This window comes from Eptatretus burgeri, chromosome 15 (genome assembly GCF_056783735.1).
Source record: "Eptatretus burgeri isolate ZD-2024b chromosome 15, Ebu_testis_v1, whole genome shotgun sequence".
Lineage (NCBI taxonomy): Eukaryota > Metazoa > Chordata > Myxini > Myxiniformes > Myxinidae > Eptatretus > Eptatretus burgeri.
In genome coordinates, this window is record NC_140975.1 from 65624001 (window position 1) to 65643296 (window position 19296).

Consider the following 19296-nt stretch of genomic DNA (forward strand, 5'->3'; position numbering starts at 1 on the left):
TGTCTAGTTTCAGTGAAAGGGGCTGGTTGTTCCATTTCAAGGAGCTTTAGTTTATCATTTCCTTCATCTACATTGAGCCCTGTGTTTCACAGCCTGATCCTGATCACTCTGAAGGGTACAGGATAAAAACATGGCTGCCTGATGGAACAGGATCCCAAACGCGATGGTAATGCATTGAGAGGCTGATCTTTCAGCAGGTGTAAATGCTGGGGTAGCTGTGCTGCCATGGATGCTGGGATCTCACCAAGATCTACTTTGCAGTGTGCTACGACTACAGTACCATACATCCTCTGGAACTCACAAAACTAGGGGATGGTCTATACTCTATACAATCAGAGGGGCTCAGCATCTACAATTGGGAGAGTGGCAATGAATAGAAAATGATTTATTAAATAAACATTTCATCATCTTAAGTAATGTTTTTATCATCGTTTTAATGCACAAAATATTTATCAGGTCAGGAATGAACCACATACAATATGAATGGTTAACATGAATGATCCACAATTCACATCACAGGACATGGGTGGTTGTGAGTGGTGCAAACACAAGGGGGAACACAGAACACGTTTAGAACTTTTAAACATTTAATTTTAGAGTGAAGGACAGGTGAGAGAACGATGATAGAAACTGAAAAACGGAGAAATGAACGAATCAGGACCGATAAGGCCAATTAATAAAATATCTGAAATCAATCACAAAATAAAATTTACAAAAACAAAATGATAAAAGTGAAGTATAAATGTTTGGAGTGAATATAGAAATGTTTGAAAATTGTTTAAAGGACATTTATAACAGGAAGATATGAAATAATCAAACCGGTATCACTGAGCTTTGTAGGAGTGAATAATTTAACTCTTCATCAGAACAAAGGAGCTCGAACAGCCTTTCACAAGACAAGGGACAGGAACAGACTTCAGCTGGTTGGTGCGCAGACTCAGAAGTGTGAGACTGGTTAGTTTATCAAACACTCCGTTAGGAAGAGACTGGAGCTTGTTGTTGTACAGATGCAGGATTGTGAGTTGTGTTAGTTTATCAAACACTCCGTTAGGAAGAGACTGCAGCTGGTTTTGCTTCACATTTGGCTCTTTTCCTTAAGTAACCTCATATTTAAACACCAAATTATTTCTAAAGTCCATTTGGAAATGAGATAAAACTTTCGGCTCATCTGGATTACATCTTGGGTTTTTTTACCCTCGCCGAAGGAGAGAGTATTGCGTTTGGGTCCGTTTGTTTGTCTGTTTGTTTATTTGTCCACCAGAACTTTATAGTGTTATTCTCCACAACCACTTGTTGGATTGAAAAGAAATTTTTCACCAAAAGAGCGACGACTCATGTAAAATGTTTTATTGATAATTATGACGTCATAGGTCACGTGCTGTGGCAGGCATGTTGGAAAATCGGGAAAAAAATTGGACCTCTGTATCTCTGAAACCACACCAAGGAAAAAATTGAAACTTGGCAAATGGCAAGTCTCATGGGGAATGTGATTTTTATGACGTCATAGGTGCCTTCTTTATGACGTCATAATTGCATATGTTTAACGCTACTTCTGATCAGTAAGAAAAATTTTGAGGGTCATCTAGGGCTAAAATGTTCCACAGAAAAAAAAATTGATGACATCATCGGTCACGTAATTCGGCAACCATATTGTTTAAAAAAAAAGAAAAAAAAAACTTTAAAAAACTTCTCTGAAGTGGCTGAACAGATTGAGGCGAAACTTTACATGTATGACCGCCTATCCATGAGGAAGAAACGATTCACACATATGATGTCACAAGTCACATGGTTTGGCAGATGTCTTGGATTTATCCTAAAACCTATAAAAAATCTTCTCCAGAACGGCTGGACAGATTGAGGGAAAACTGCACAAAAATGTTCCCCAAGAGTTGGGTGTAAATGTTTGTGAAGGAATAATTGATAGGTCTCATGGTTTGGTGGACATGTTGGATTGAAGAAAAATATTAAATAATGATTTCTCTAGAACCAATGAATCAATTGAAGTAAAACTTCACAATTATGATCGAGTAATGATGGGGATTAAATGTTTTAAATTTCAACTTGACCAGACAAATGGTCTGCCAGCCAGAATTATTCAATTTTTTGATCTCGGTTCTTATTTATTTATTTATTTGAAAAAGGCTGACTTGGTTGTGCCTGGATGGGTTTGAGAGTAGAGGAGTAGCAACTGAAATGCGAATCCTATCCAGGTTCCTCCTGATGACTTAATCTTTGCTTTTTTCTTGTTTGGGTTCCTTCTGATGACTCCAATGCAGGACTGCACCTATTTGGTCTTCCATTTGATTTGAATTTATTTTAATCCCATTCTAAATTCAAATGAACAATGATAAAAAACGTCATTGGTCAGGGTCAGGTGTCCGATCAAAGCGGGACATTGTGGTACCCGGTCATTACTGCCAGCAGTTACAAAGTGACAGTTCCAATTATGTCTCATTACTTACATAACACACCAGTAAATAAACGCCACAAAATAAGTTGCAGCAAGGTCTGCAATCTCTGATTGCTCTTTTTCTTGATTAATTTTGAGATTATTGGGTTTTGGAATTTTACTTCTTTTTTAATACAGTAAACCCTCCAATATTGGGGGGTTCGGTTCCTGGACTTCGATAAAATATCGAGGAAGATCGACAGAAGCCAGAAATAAACACATCACCATTGAAATAAACATGTCAAAATATATATGTGTATATATATATATATATATATATATATATATATGCATGTATATATATATATATATATATATATATATATATGTATGTGTATATATATATATATATATATATGTATGTATGTGTATATATATATATATGTATGTGTATGTATATATATATATATATGTATGTGTATGTATATATATATATGTATGTATGTATATATATGTGTATGTATATATATATATATATATATATATATATATATATATATATATATATATATATATATATATATATATTGTTGCGGGCGGGCGGGGTCAGGTGAGAAGACCACTCAGTGGGGGAAGCTACGTCGATTCCCACCAGACTCCCCGGAATTGTAGCCGTCGCTCACGGATAATTCCGTGACGCGACGGGTCGCTTAACCGACCGTGGATGCCAATAACTCAACCACGTGACCTAGGGTTCTCCCGCCTATGGAATCGGGTTACCCAATTAACTACATGGTTTAACCACCGGGAAACATGCCCTCGGTACGCCTTGTCCGAGCCGGATCACTCTACCGGATCGGATCACCTTTCCAGATCGGATGCAGCCGAGCGACACTGCCAAGGACGTCCCGGCTAGAAGGAATGGACCGTTGGGAATAAAGACCCGGCTAAACCTGGATTCGAAGCATGCTGGACAAATGAGGGAAAAGACAAAGGCGAGCTGGGAACATTTCTACAACAATTATTTACTTACAGCAAGCGAGGAAAAGCATGTGGCACAACAAAGATTTATTGGGTATGTAACACAGGGAAAGAGGAGAGGGGTGTGCGACAATTATCCAAGTAACTTACTAAAGCAGACAGTGCAGACTTGACGCGAGATTATTCACAGTAACAACAATAAAAGATCTTCTACAGGCTTGCTTAACAGACAGGCACCGGCACACTCAGGTACACACACAGAAAAAGAAACCCCAATGAAAAGAAAAGGACTTTGCAGCCAGGGAGGGAGGGGGGGTTGAGGTTAGAGGTTTCGGTACCTGTGTGTTTCGGGGGAGGGATGCTCCGTGGTGCGGCACCCGACAATAGCCGCGTTGCTCTGGCCACAGCCGCACATGTGGAGATCGTGGTCCGTACAGGAGAAGCTTGAATGGAGAAGGGAGGAGTCCAGAGGGTGAAGGTGGAGCAGTAAGCGGGACCAGGCAGGAGGAGGAGGCGATTCGTCGAGATTGTGTGGGCGGGGATGGGATGCAGGAACACTAACTTCTTCTACAATTCTCAACACACTTCACTCCTCCTTCAATTCCTCAATTCCTTTCTTACATGGAGGATTTCTCCGTGCTTTATAGAGCCTGAGGTTCGGGGAGGACCCATGCCAAATCCGACGTCATTGTCGAGTTGGACATTCTGACTGGCTCTGACCCCTCACGTGGTCCGCCTTCCTGGGCCGGGCTTCGGCCAGACACCGGTGCACTCTGCCCACCTGGGTGCTAAGCCTACGTGACTCACCGCCCACGTCTGGTTTGGAGTAGATGGTGGAAGCTATACCAATGAAGCATACCAATGACCAATAAGCGATGAAACCGGTCTGGTAGCTGAAGGTTGTACAGCATTGGGATTCTCATGTGTGTACGATGTGTGAACGTCTTCATAGTTGTTGAGAAACTCTAGGAATGGTTCAAAACAGCATAGCACTTACTTTGTGTAAGTCTTCTTGGTTGATTTACACATCTTATTCGGCTGGAGGAGTCAATTATTTATATAATCTTTGCCACCTGGGTGTAGTCAAGAAGGTGAGAGCTGATTGGCTATTCACTTTATTCACAGGTGGGAGATGTGGGTGGGTCTTTTTATATTTGTGTATATATTAATATATATATATATATATATCAATGTTGAAATTAACATGAAAGTACAATTAAGACGGTGTAACGTAAACAGAAACACAAGAGTTCTACTTTTAAAATACATTACAAAACAGTGCAGTGGTTGAGGGTTAACTAAACATATTACGTGCTGTTTGTACTGTTCTCTCCTGTAAATGGAAAACACAACAATTAGCTCAGAGATGATGATGATGATGATGATGATGATGATGATGATGATGATGATGATGATGATGATGATGATGATGATGATGATGATGATGATGATGATGATGATGATGATGATGAGTGGGGTGAACCCTAGAAAGATGTGGATGTAGAACTTGTGATGGCTTTTGGATCGAAGGGGGCATGACGAATGCTCCTGCTGCATTGCCACAAAGAAGATGGGCAGGACGATCAGTAGCCACCTTGATCCAGAGCACATCTTCCCTGCTTCGACAGTAAGGTACGATGTGGTATTCTCTTCCAAAATAATCCCATCGCTTTGGCATTAACCTGCTCCAACCTAAATCCCTTCGCCTCGATTATTTCCATGAGCCATGTTTGAGCTGGAGTCTTCGACCCCGAGTGCCTCGTGAAAACGTTGGTAGATCCACATTGGTTTCTCCAATACACCGGTCCACTCAAAGTACGAGTAAATACACAATGGGGCTCTGCCATACACTTCCATTCATTTTTCAATTTTTTTGACTCGGTTGAACCAAAAACCCCCAGGTGAAAACCCCCAGGTTTCATGAAACAGGTGGCCTAGCTCGATCTGAAGTGTACACGACTCGAGACAATTTTTGATTGAATTCTGCACCCACATACACCTCTTATATTATTCTTGCTGAAAATGTATAAAATTTGTAACAGAATAATTAAGTGGTTCGGTCATGTAATCCAACAAAAAGTGAGATGCAATGCAGTTTACAAAGTGTTTTTCCGTGTTGGGGCAAGTTAGTGAAATGGTCGTCGGTATTGTCTACGTTGGGTATGTTGCTCCTCATTAGAGATTAAATACAGAAGTTCAGAATGAGCGGATGTGGAATCTATACCTGTATGAAAAACCAAGTAAAATTAGGAAAGAAAGTGGGAAGATGGCAGCTCAGGAGACATTGGGGTGTTTGTAAAATCAAATCAGCTTCTTCTCATCACTGATTCAACTCATTCACCTAGTTTTGTCATAACTCGTCTTAAACGTTTTGAAATAGCATGTTATATATCGTTTTTAGCCCATCTCTCAGTGGTTAAAAAATCACTTCAATTCTTTTTTAAATCTGGGATCCGGATCTTCAAAAAAAATTTAATCAATTATTTCTTATCACACACCCAACCTGTCCACAAAGTTTCGTCCGAATCCCTTATTAACTTTTCGAGATATCGTGCCATATATCTGTTTTTATCCCAATCACTCAAAAGGGAAGAATTACGAAAAAATTCTCTGATTCAGATCCGGATCTTCACCAAAATTTAATCAATTATTTTGTGTCACACACCAACCTGTCCACAAAGTTTCGTCCAAATCGGTAATTAACTTTTTGAGATATCGTGCCGTATTTCTGTTTTAGCCCAATCACACAAAGGCAAAGAATCACTAAAAAATTATCCGATCCAGATCCGGATTTTCACCAAAATTGAATCGATTCTTCCTTGTCATGCTCCCAACCTGTCCAGAAAGTTTCGTCCAAATCCGTTATTAACCTTTTGATCTATCATGCTGTACTATATATCGTTATTGGCCTGATCTCTCAAAGGTGAAGAATATATTGATATATCCTGTTCACAAACAATCAAACAAACAAACAGACAGACAGACATGGGTGAAAACAACCTCCATCCACCTTTGGTGATGGAGGTAACAACACTTTTCAGAACAGTGGTTAATGATAGTGAATGAAAGTTAATAAACACAGGTGGGTACCTTAGTGGAGTTTGTCATGTGCTCATTTAATCTACCATGTGTGTCGTTCTTCTCAAACGAACGGAGGAAAAGCAAGAATGACCGCACACTGTGGTCACAACCTGTGACACAAAACTGATTACTCACGATTTTCTTTTGGGATCCCTCATCGTGAGCAACACTCGTCCCAAACAAAGCCAATGGAAATCTGTCTTAACGAACCCGGGCAGTGCATAATCAGTTAAAGCCTTTCGGCCTGGTGTGTGAGTCCCACCAGAAAACCAAGAGGGCAGCCTTATTATTTTGTCTGGTGACATGGTGGGTGGAGTCAAGTGACAAATGTGGGTGTGGTCTGGCAGTTGTCCCCCCAATGGCTCCACATTGCAAAAATCGACCCCCATCAAGAACCCCAACAACAACAACCACCATACGGAGCTATTGTAGACCTGAGAAACATCTCAGGTAAAAAATACACTCCTCTTCCACCTGGCTCCTGAGCATTTTAAAATGTATCTGGATTTGGAATCTTAAAATACATATTCAGGATAAATTATAACTGAGAAAGGAAGGTGGTGTTACGGAACATTGTTGTAAGTTTGTTTCATTCCTGGTTGGTTAAGGAAATAACTAAGGAGGTAACTTTGTACATTAACTAACTGGGACCCTGTATCAGCGTCTTTTAAATATATACAACAATCGTTTGTGTCATCAACGGCCAGCATGCACTGGAACGGAAACCATGTTTGTGGATGTGTTAATGAGATTCCTCACGAGGCCACAATTTCTGATCAAATAAGCTTTGACAACATCCTCGTCCTCACCACCAACCATTCATCGACCCTGCATCTCATCATCAAGTCTGTGTGGTTGACTCTCGGCAGCTTGGAGTAGTTCAATACCAGATAACCATCTTATTGTGAGATATGTATTTCGGACCGTAGTGTCTGTTGATGCGTCCGTCTGTCTCTCGTTTACGGTGGCTGCTTCCCGCACTATGTTTAAAAAGCTACGCACTCAGCCAAAGCTCAACATTCACTTTTGAAATGATGGGAGAAGAGGCATGAATAATGTTGATGCCAAATTTTATTTCACAAGCAGGATATTCCGCACTAAGTTGTTACAGCTAGTTAAAATAGTTCTATTTTGCCGTCTTTTTAAACAAATCCAAACTCCACCACCTGATGGTTCACCATGATTTTGCAGTGAGTGGTATAACTTTATCAGAGCTTTGGATCTGAGTGAAACCAAAAGTGCAACACAATTAACCTTTTTAAAGTCCATGAAATAATTTCAATTAATAAAATTACTTGAACTTTTCCCATCACTGGGACGGGTACTTTTGCTTGCAGCAGAATAAAATTAGATTATGAACAGATACAGACAACATCACAGTCTTCACAGTTAATAACAGTATTTGAATTCCTATTTTGATTTTAAAATTATTAACAAGGAAAGAAAAAGAACTTAATGCAAAGTGAAGTCTCTTCCTCGTTGAGTGTTTAATAAACTTATTGAACTAATGGAGCTGTTTTTGGATGTAAACAAGCTACAGTCCATTCCGAGTAGAGTTTTTCATAAACTTAAACAACTGAACAAGGCTTGATCTGGATCAGAATCAGATCAAGTTCCTTCCCATGGGAATTTTTGATAAACTCACAAAGCTAACAAATCTGGAGCTACACAAAAACCAGATGAAGTCTGTTGATAATTATTCCTTGTAAAGACACAGATAATAAACTCATTTAAAATCAGAACTTTTTACTCTGAAGAATGTCCATGCTGAAAATATCAAGATGATATGAAAACCAAACTTTTGAAAAATAGTGGATATGTTTTGTGACTCTGACCAGATATAACAAAACCAGGTGTTGCCTTAACGGTTAAGGTGGCTGGCTAAAGATCTTAAGGTCCTGAGTTTGAACCCCTGTCATGCCGTGTTCAACAGCACATTTGACCCGTGTTCTACAGCACACTTGTGCCTATGTCCCATTACATGTTTGACCCGTGTTCTACAGCACACTTGTTCAGTGTTCCACAGCACATTTGACCCATGTTCTATGACACATTTGACCTGTGTTCCACATCACATTTGACCCATGTTCTATGACATATTTGATCTGTGTTCCACATCACATTTGACCCATGTTCTATGACATATTTCATCTGTGTTCCACATCACATTTGACCCATGTTCTATGACACATTTGACCTGTGTTCCACATCACATTTGACCCGTGTTCCACAGCACATTTGACCCGTGTTTCACGGCACATTTGATCCGTGTTCCACATCACATTTGACCCGTGTTCCATATCACATTTGACCCATGTTCCACATCACATTTGACCTGTGTTCCACATCACATTTGACCCATGTTCTATGACATATTTGACCTGTGTTCCACATCACATTTGACCCGTGTTCCACATCACATTTGACCTGTGTTCCACATCACATTTGACCCATGTTCTATGACATATTTGACCTGTGTTCCACATCACATTTGACCCCTGTTCTATGACACATTTGCCCTGTGTTCCACATCACATTTGACCCATGTTCTATGACATATTTGATCTGTGTTCCAAATCACATTTTACCCATGTTCTATGACATATTTGATCTGTGTTCCACATCACATTTTACCCATGTTCTATGACACATTTGACCCGTGTTCCACAGCACATTTGACCCGTGTTCCACAGCACATTTGACCCATGTTCCATGACACGTTTGACTCATGTTCCACATCACATTTGACCCATGTTCCATGACACATTTGACTCATGTTCCACATCACATTTGACCCATGTTCCATGACACATTTGACCTGTGTTCCACATCACATTTGACCCGTGTTCGATGACACATTTGACCTGTGTTCTACATCACATTTGACCCATGTTCTATGACATATTTGACCTGTGTTCCACATCACATTTGACCCATGTTCTATGACACATTTGGCCTGTATTTCACATCACATTTGACCCACGTTCTATGACATATTTGACCTGTGTTCCACATCACATTTGACCCATGTTCTATGACACATTTGACCTGTGTTTCACATCACATTTGTCCCATGTTCTATGACATATTTGATCTGTGTTCCACATCACATTTGACTCATGTTCTATCACATATTTGATCTGTGTTCCACATCACATTTGACCCATCTTCTATGACACATTTGACCTGTGTTCCACATCACATTTGACCCGTATTCCACAGCACATTTGACCCGTGTTCCACATCACATTTGACCCATGTTCTATCACATATTTGATCTGTGTTTCACATCACATTTGACCCATGTTCTATGACACATTTGACCCGTGTTCCACATCACATTTGACCCGTGTTCCACATCACATTTGACCCGTGTTCCACAGCACATTTGACCCATGTTCCATGACACGTTTGACTGATGTTCCACATCACATTTGACCCATGTTTCACGGCATATTTGACCCATGTTTCACGGCATATTTGACCCATGTTTCACGGCATATTTGACCCATGTTTCACGGCATATTTGACCCATGTTTCACGGCATATGTGACCCATGTTTCACGGCATATGTGACCCATGTTTCACGGCATATTTTACCCATGTTCCACATCACATTTGACTGATGTTCCACATCATATTTGACTCATGTTCCACATCATATTTTACCCATGTTTCACAGCATATCTTACCCATGTTTCACGGCATATTTGACCCATGTTTCACGGCATATTTTACCCATGTTTCACGGCATATTTGACCCATGTTTCACGGCATATTTTACCCATGTTTCACGGCATATTTGACCCATGTTTCACGGCATATTTGACCCATGTTTCACGGCATATTTGACCCATGTTCCACATCATATTTTACCCATGTTCCACATCACATTTGACCCATGTTTCACGGCATATTTGACCCATGTTTCACGGCATATTTGACCCATGTTTCACGGCATATTTTACCCATGTTCCACATCACATTTGACTGATGTTCCACATCATATTTGACTCATGTTCCACATCATATTTTACCCATGTTTCACAGCATATCTTACCCATGTTTCACGGCATATTTGACCCATGTTTCACGGCATATTTTACCCATGTTTCACGGCATATTTGACCCATGTTTCACGGCATATTTTACCCATGTTTCACGGCATATTTGACCCATGTTTCACGGCATATTTGACCCATGTTTCACGGCATATTTTACCCATGTTTCACGGCATATTTGACCCATGTTTCACGGCATATTTGACCCATGTTTCACGGCATATTTGACCCATGTTCCACATCATATTTGACCCATGTTTCACGGCATATTTGACCCATGTTTCACGGCATATTTGACCCATGTTTCACGGCATATTTGACCCATGTTTCACGGCATATTTGACCCATGTTCCACATCACATTTGACCCATGTTTCACGGCATATGTGACCCATGTTTCACGGCATATTTGACCCATGTTTCACGGCATATTTTACCCATGTTCCACATCACATTTGACTGATGTTCCACATCATATTTGACTCATGTTCCACATCATATTTTACCCATGTTTCACAGCATATCTTACCCATGTTTCACGGCATATTTGACCCATGTTTCACGGCATATTTTACCCATGTTTCACGGCATATTTGACCCATGTTTCACGGCATATTTTACCCATGTTTCACGGCATATTTGACCCATGTTTCACGGCATATTTGACCCATGTTTCACGGCATATTTGACCCATGTTCCACATCATATTTTACCCATGTTCCACATCACATTTGACCCATGTTTCACGGCATATTTGACCCATGTTTCACGGCATATTTGACCCATGTTTCACGGCATATTTGACCCATGTTTCACGGCATATTTGACCCATGTTTCACATCATATTTGACCCATGTTTCACGGCATATTTTATCCATGTTTCACATCATATTTGACCCATGTTTCACGGCATATTTTACCCATGTTCGACATCACATTTGACTGATGTTCCACATCATATTTGACTCATGTTCCACATCACATTTGACTGATGTTCCACATCATATTTGACTCATGTTCCACATCATATTTGACCCATTTTTCACAGCATATTTGACCCATGTTTCACGACATATTTGACCCATGTTTCACGGCATATTTGACCCATGTTTCACGGCATATTTGACCCATGTTTCACATCATATTTGACCCATGTTTCACGGCATATTTTACCCATGTTCCACATCACATTTGACTGATGTTCCACATCATATTTGACTCATGTTCCACATCACATTTGACTGATGTTCCACATCATATTTGACTCATGTTCCACATCACATTTGACTGATGTTCCACATCATATTTGACTCATGTTCCACATCACATTTGACTGATGTTCCACATCATATTTTACCCATGTTCCACATCACATTTGACTGATGTTCCACATCATATTTGACCCATGTTTCACGGCATATTTTACCCATGTTCCACATCACATTTGACTCATGTTCCACATCATATTTGACCCATGTTTCACGGCATATTTGACCCATGTTTCACGGCATATTTGACCCATGTTTCATGGCATATTTGACCCATGTTTCACGGCATATTTGACCCATGTTTCACGGCATATTTGACCCATGTTTCTCGGCATATTTGACCCATGTTTCACGGCATATTTGACCCATGTTTCACGGCATATTTGACCCATGTTTCTCGGCATATTTGACCCATGTTTCTCGGCATATTTGACCCATGTTTCATGGCATATTTGACCCGTGTTCCACAGCACGCTTTACCTGTGTTCCACGTCACATTTCAATCCTCAACATTTCCCTGTACTCAGTCAGGTAAACATTCATGTATATTTTTGAGTGATTAACCAGCCTGGTGTTTGCTTTACGGTTGAGGTGGCTGGCTTAAGAGATTACAGTCTTGAGTTTGAGCCCTGGCCACACCGTGAATTAACAGCAGCTGGGTTGACTCAGCTTGTCGTCCTTCCAAGGTCAGTAAAATGAGTACAGTACCAGTGTTATTGAGAAAACTCGATCAGGTCAAGCAATCACCAATACTCTGAGTTGAAACATTTATTGTTACGTACATACGGAAAAAAGATGTAAGCAGTAAAGTAACAAATCCTTCTGTCTTTCTAGGACAGAACACTCGTTTCTATAAAATGTAGATTATAGGCATTTCCCCACCTGAGGAAACAGTCTCCATCAATGGAGTAAAAACCCCCCACTTAGTATTATGGGAATACATTTGAAATATAGAATGATAAAACCACAAAGTTTACTCTTTAATATCATCACAAACAAACCCAACTGAATGCTGATGTAAACTTGTAACAAACTAAATCTCTTCCCAGTGGAGTGTTTGATAAACTTACCAGTCTCACAGAGGTGTATCTGTGGGGCAACAAGCTCCAATCTCTCCCTCATGGAGTGTTTGATAAACTAACTAGTCTCACAGCTTTGGGTCTGGACCAAAACCAGCTCCAATCTGTTCTTGTCCCATCTTGTGGCAAAGAATGAAAAATAATATTGTACTTACTGTTTTTTTAAATGAAAAGTATATATGTTTTTATTTCATATGCAACCTGTGGCTGCTGATTGCATCATTTCTGGGAGCACGGCTATGCCACTGATTCAGTGCCCCCTGTTTCCAGTAGTCCAGTACTCATTTTTGCCTGGTGTTATTTAATGCCACGACAAGGGATCAAACTCAAGACCCTAAGATCTTAAGCCAGCCACCTTAACCGTTAAGCCAACACCAGGCTTTATGAAATATTTTGAATTAATTGGAAATGAAATATATAAGTAATCAGTATTGTTGGAATTGTAAAAAAAAACATGTTTTACTTGTTAATTGCCTTTTAAAATCAACAGGTATGCATGAATAATAAATCAATAGGCCTAAATAATTGTTTGTTTTGTTACTTGAGTGCTTTTGCTTTGTTACTTTTTACTTTTTATAACACCTGTTTATTTATAAAACTTATTTTATCATGTCAGATCACTTATTAAAGTTACTTGTTCAACAAACCCTGCAGTAACGTTTTAAAAGAGAAAATCTCTGTTTGTGATAAAAGGTTTACAAGACAAGTGTAAAAGGTCCCCTTATGGATATAGAATTGGGAAATGAAAATATAATGTTCAGGTTGAAGTTCAAAGGTTGAAATGTTATAAAATTAAACATTAATTTTGTACAATAATTTATATGCAATAATTGAGATGTGTAAACACAAGTTTCATTGATTCTGTAAATTATCACATTTCAGGGAACAATTCCTTAACATGTTCCTCATATAAGGAACTTTTATTTAGAGTAAAGCAACAGAGGAAATAGAATATATGTTTCAAACTTAGAAAATGAAAGGAAGAAATTAAAAATCTTTCCTCCATTTATGGGCCTTGAGTTCTCTTCTTTAAATCTTCCTCTTTGTCTTTAATGACTTTAAGGATTCAAACACAAAATATAAAACTTAAACCACAACTCGGAGTTCATACATGGACCCAATATACTTTTGATACACGGACTCATGTTATGAGCTTGTGTTCGTTCATTGATCATCTCGAGTCTCACTGCTTTGTACATTTAGACTCGGCAGACTATTTCAAAAAAAAAAAAATTTTTTTTAGCAATAACATGAAAAGCTAGAAAGAACATCAATTGTGTTTTTTTTTTTTAATATGTTCAGATGTACTTTGGGTAATGGTTTTATGAAGATTGCTACCTTGTGAGATTGAAGGTTATATGTTTCGTTTAAGACCCTTTTGTGGTCTGTGGTTTGATGCAGGAAATCTGTGGTTTGATGCATCCATCCTATTGGGATGAATCGAAGTATTGTTGCGGAGCCGGGTATCGGCTGCGAACTCGACCACTAGGTGGGGCAGTAGGGTCGACTCTATTGAACACCCGGAATCTAGATCGTACCTTTTGGAAAACTCCGAGGGTAGGGGTCCCTTACCGAACCGTGAAATGTCAATAATTCCACCACGTGGTACAGGGTTATTTGCCAATCTTCAAAATACCTAGAGATCTACGTGGCGAGTTACCGAGTATTTACACCCTTGACGGCACTCGTACGAGTCGAGCCGTTAGCGTGCCCGACCCGTGCGCAACCCGATCGGATGGCTGCCGAAGTCCCGTCGGTCCAAATGTACATTTACAGCAGCAACAGCCTTTGCAATTCACCAACACGCACCGTGCTAAGCCAATGGAAGTAACACAGCAACAAACTGATACATTTAACACATGGGTTTATTTATAGTGGGGGGAAGGAGGGAAGCACGTAAGGGCAGAGTTATCACGACTAATAAGAGATGAAATGTACAATGAGCAAGCACTTAACGATTTCTACTTACAGACGGGCCCACCGATAAAAACACACACACACAGATACCCAGAAGGACATGGACCTGTCCACCTCGTGTGGTTTGGCTGACACGAGCAGACGAACCAGGTGCCGGCGAGCCGCGAGCAGAATCCAGAGCTCCCTTCAGCACTCGTCCCGGCGAGTGGGAGATAAATATTAAATGAAATATCAACATAGATACACTAACAACTGGGAGAATGACAAAAGAGCAAGAAAATACCAAAAATAATTTTACTGATTTGGAAAAGACAAAACAGGCTCACTGGAATGTTTAAGAAGAGGTCAACCCAAGTGGGATGGAGAACGAGTAATAATAAATGTCCAAGATCAAGGACACGAAACCAATGGATTAAAAAGATGGCGTGACTTAGCCAGACCGACAAGTGTTGGTTCTGCAAGACAGAAACAGAAAGTACTAGTCACCTGCTTTTGGGATGCAAAAAACTATTATCAGAACAACTTTACACACAATTGGACAAGAAAGTATGCAAAGTAATTCATTTGCATATCTGCAAAAATTTCAACATCTCAGTTCCAAAAAACTCATGGAAACACGAACCAAGTGCAATCATTGAAAATAAGGACATCATGCGGCCTGATGATCCCATCAAGCATGAACATAGAAATCAAAGCCTTGCGACCGGGCATCATTCTCAGGAACAAAAAGGAAAAGACAACATTGCTGATTGAGATGTCAGTTCCCAGCGATTTTGCCTTAAATAATGCAGAAATCAAGAAAATGACCAAATACCAGGACCTCAAAAATGATATCAAGAGATCTTGTAAGCTGAAGAATGTATAAATTGCACCACGAGTGATAATAATTGGAGCAACATGAATAATACAGAAGAATCTCACTGAGATTTTAAAATAACATCCGGGGAATATTATTACAAACGAACTGCAATTGGAGGCAGTCCGGGGTTTGGTGACTATCCTGAAAAGAGCTCTTGGAACAAAACTCTGGAGACAAACTCCTCCAACTCGAAAATGCAGATAACAACCAATGACACACACACACACACACACACACACACACACACACACACACACACACACACACACACACACACACACACACACACACACACACACACACACAAACAATTGCAAAACCCCATCTCCTTCTGCACAAGGGATGGGCTCACATTGTGCTGGTAGCTCTTCCTCATGGAGTGTTGTTTGCTTAAGTCATCAAACTAACGGTGCTGGATCTGAGTTCCAACAAGCTTCAGTCCATTCCCAGTGGAGTTTTTGATAAACTTACACAATTGACATGGCTAGAGCTGGATGATAATAACGTTTTACATTTCCTACCCAGTGGTGTTTTTGATAAACTTACAAAACTCAAACATCTGGAGCTGGACAACAACCAGCTGAAGTCTGTTCCTGATTCCATGTTGACATTCAAGCCTTTTATAAATAACGAGCAAGGGTACCCAGCATTGCCTGGTGCTGTTCTACCCTGTTGCCATTTTGAATAAATCAATTTGTTACGTTTTTCTATTTTTGTGGGTATCCAGAACACTTCCCTAGACCTACTAAGGGATAGGGCTGAGGATCATTCAATATTACCTTTCACATAGTTACAAAAGCTTAGGCACGACGGAAAGACAAAAAAAAATCCCAAAAAACAAACTTTTCTTTCAAATTTTTCAAGTTTTTCTTTTGCCTAAAACACTCCGAGACCCTTACTGATGAACTTCTGAAAAATTGACGAAGATCCGTTCAGTCTTCTCTGAGATAAATGGTGACACACACACACACACACACACACACACACACACACACACACACACACACACACACACACACACACACACCTCTCTTACTTTCATTTTCATAAAGACTGGGATTTACTGTCTTATAAACAAAAATTAAAAAATTTCCCCACTCTGGTACATTTTGTTTCATTCGCCAATCAAAAAATATATTATTCAACAAGTAAAATAGACATAAAATGTCATTGGCTCTGTTGTTTTAACAATTTTGATGTATGTAATTAAAGGGCTAGCCCATATTTATGTACATCTAAAATAGTCGTCAGTCTAAAAGTCAGTCATCTTTGTTCAGATCACAAAATAAAGTGAGGTGCACGTGTATGCCATCATGTACTGTGCTTGTGCCAAGTTTGAACAAAATGGGACCATGCACGTCTGAGAAATGGTTGGGGACACATTTAAGTCACAAAATGGCCGCCAGTCAGCTATCTTGCATCTGATCTCGAAACAAGATGACGTACACATGTAAGACTTTCCTTACCTGTGTGCCAAGTTTGATCAACATCGATAAATGCATGTCTGAGAAATGTTTGAGGACGCGTTCAACATCGGGTATTTTACAACTAAAATGGCCGCCAGTCAGCTATCTTTGATGGCTTTGCAAAAAAAAAAAAAAATGACGTGCATATGTTTACAATCATGTGTTGTCTTTGTGTCAAGTACGAATAAAATCTGTCCACGCATGTCCGAGATATGGTTGCGGCTGCACACACGCATGCACGGACATGAAAATTGAGACCAAATCCATCAGCACCCATTTCAAACTAAGTCCAATGGGGGCGAATAATATGAATGACCAAAATATTTGTGGCAAATTACGATTTTAAATTATTAAACGAAAAGCTGAATGTGAAGCAAAAACAGTCCCGAGTTTCTTTCTAATGGAGTGCATGATAAACTAACCGGTATCACACATCTGAATCTGATTAGACAATTCAAAGGTGAGTAATATACCTGAAAGGTAAACATTAAAATACAAAGTAAAAATTACTATAATTGTGGTATCTCAGTAAAGAAATACATTGTGATGAAATTTACCAATCTCAGTAAAGAAATACAAATAAATAACGAATTTTATTGAAATACCCCATCAACATCAACATCATGTTATTACAAACCAAGTCAAAACAGAACCTCAGATGATCCACAAGGAGTCATTATTTGATAATATTTGTTCTTTCTCCCTCCAAATGTGATCCAAATCGATGAATCAATCGATTATATCTCATCTTCAATCGCATCCTCAATCCATACTGTGTAGAACCACAACTTCCCCACGTCACATCATTAAACCCATCAATCATCGACACATTGGAACACATTTCCTCATTGTGGTGTCATATCCACCACGTGGAGAAACCACTCCACAAGATGGCTCCAACCACAATATCTCCCTCACAAGCGGTGAAATAACAAACATTACACTAACAAACAAATATTCCCTAACCAAGTAGGTACAACTGAGGATGTCCAACAAAACCCAGATCTGTAGTTTTGTATTCTTTATCATCTTGTTGTGTGGTGGGTGGTGGTGGGGGGGGGTTATATATCCCTGATTTTTAATGGGAATCATTTTCGTGTGCAGATTAAGTGAAACCGAGCATTTAAGGATCAACCTCAATACTTGTCAGTTCAGGTCAGATTAGATCTGTGACTTGCTACAGGTACCATATAAACCTGAACTAACTTGTTTCAGTCTATCAAACACACCACGAGGAAGAGAATGGAGCTGGTTTTGATTCAGATGTAGCTTCATTAGTTGATAAACATATGTTATTGAACATTTCATTCTGTAAAACATTCTGTACTGTATGAGCGGAGCCCGAGTCATGGTTGGGGGTGGTCGCGTGGTTGTGGCTTCATATGTCGCGACTCGCCCACTGGGGACTTGTAGCACCAGTCAGCGTCAGGAGCAGCATGTGCTGTCATTAGCAGTGTCCTGTAGGTCGTGTACCTGTAGAGTGAATTGAGTACGTAGTAAAGCGGGAGCTACAGGCATCCGACGCCCACCCTCTTGCTCGAGGCAATAAAGCAGAGTTGTGTTACCCTCCGGCTCGTGTCTGCCTGCTTGCACCTCTACCACGACACTACATTGATGAGATTCAATCAGTCGATTCAAATCACTTGGTACCTCATCTTCTCAACCAGGATTCCCTTCCAAAAAGGTAAAATAAAAAAATATATATTTCAATTCTACGTAATATTCATGTTGATAACCACATGATCATGATTGTGGAGAAACCAAGGTCCATCAAAAATATATAACTTTATACACAATGGTGGGTGATAGAGAAGAAGGAGAAGGATTGGTGATGGGGGTGGGGGTGATGGGCGCTGCGCTTTCTTCACAGGGTTAGAATACAGTTACTAAGTGAAAATGTTTTGCATTTTCGGAATTGATGAACCACTCATGAATTTGAGAATCTCAAGGACTTAAAATGTTTTGAGAGCACAACATACTATTCAACAAACTTGTTTCACCAGAGATGCTAAATAAGGTCACGACCCCTAAATGTTTACAAAAGACTCACATGGTGCCACAAGATGCACGAAAAGGTGGAAACTCAACCTTGTAGACCACCAGAGGATTACAGTAAACCCTTAAATATCGAAGTTTTAATATTGTGGCATTTTTCAGGAACATAACCATCATATCTTCGGGTTTACTGTATTAACA

General features: G+C 39.7%; 1 long non-coding RNA gene across 1 annotated transcript in view; it reads right to left on the minus strand.

The window, feature by feature from the left end:
* Nucleotides 1-14705: 14705 nt before the first annotated feature.
* LOC147012366 (uncharacterized) overlaps nucleotides 14706-19296 on the minus strand; it is a 49162-nt gene continuing 44571 nt past the window's right edge. The window contains exon 4 of the long non-coding RNA XR_015051586.1: nucleotides 14706-15230. This is a non-coding gene — a long non-coding RNA (uncharacterized LOC147012366). The remainder of the gene's footprint in view (nucleotides 15231-19296) is intronic.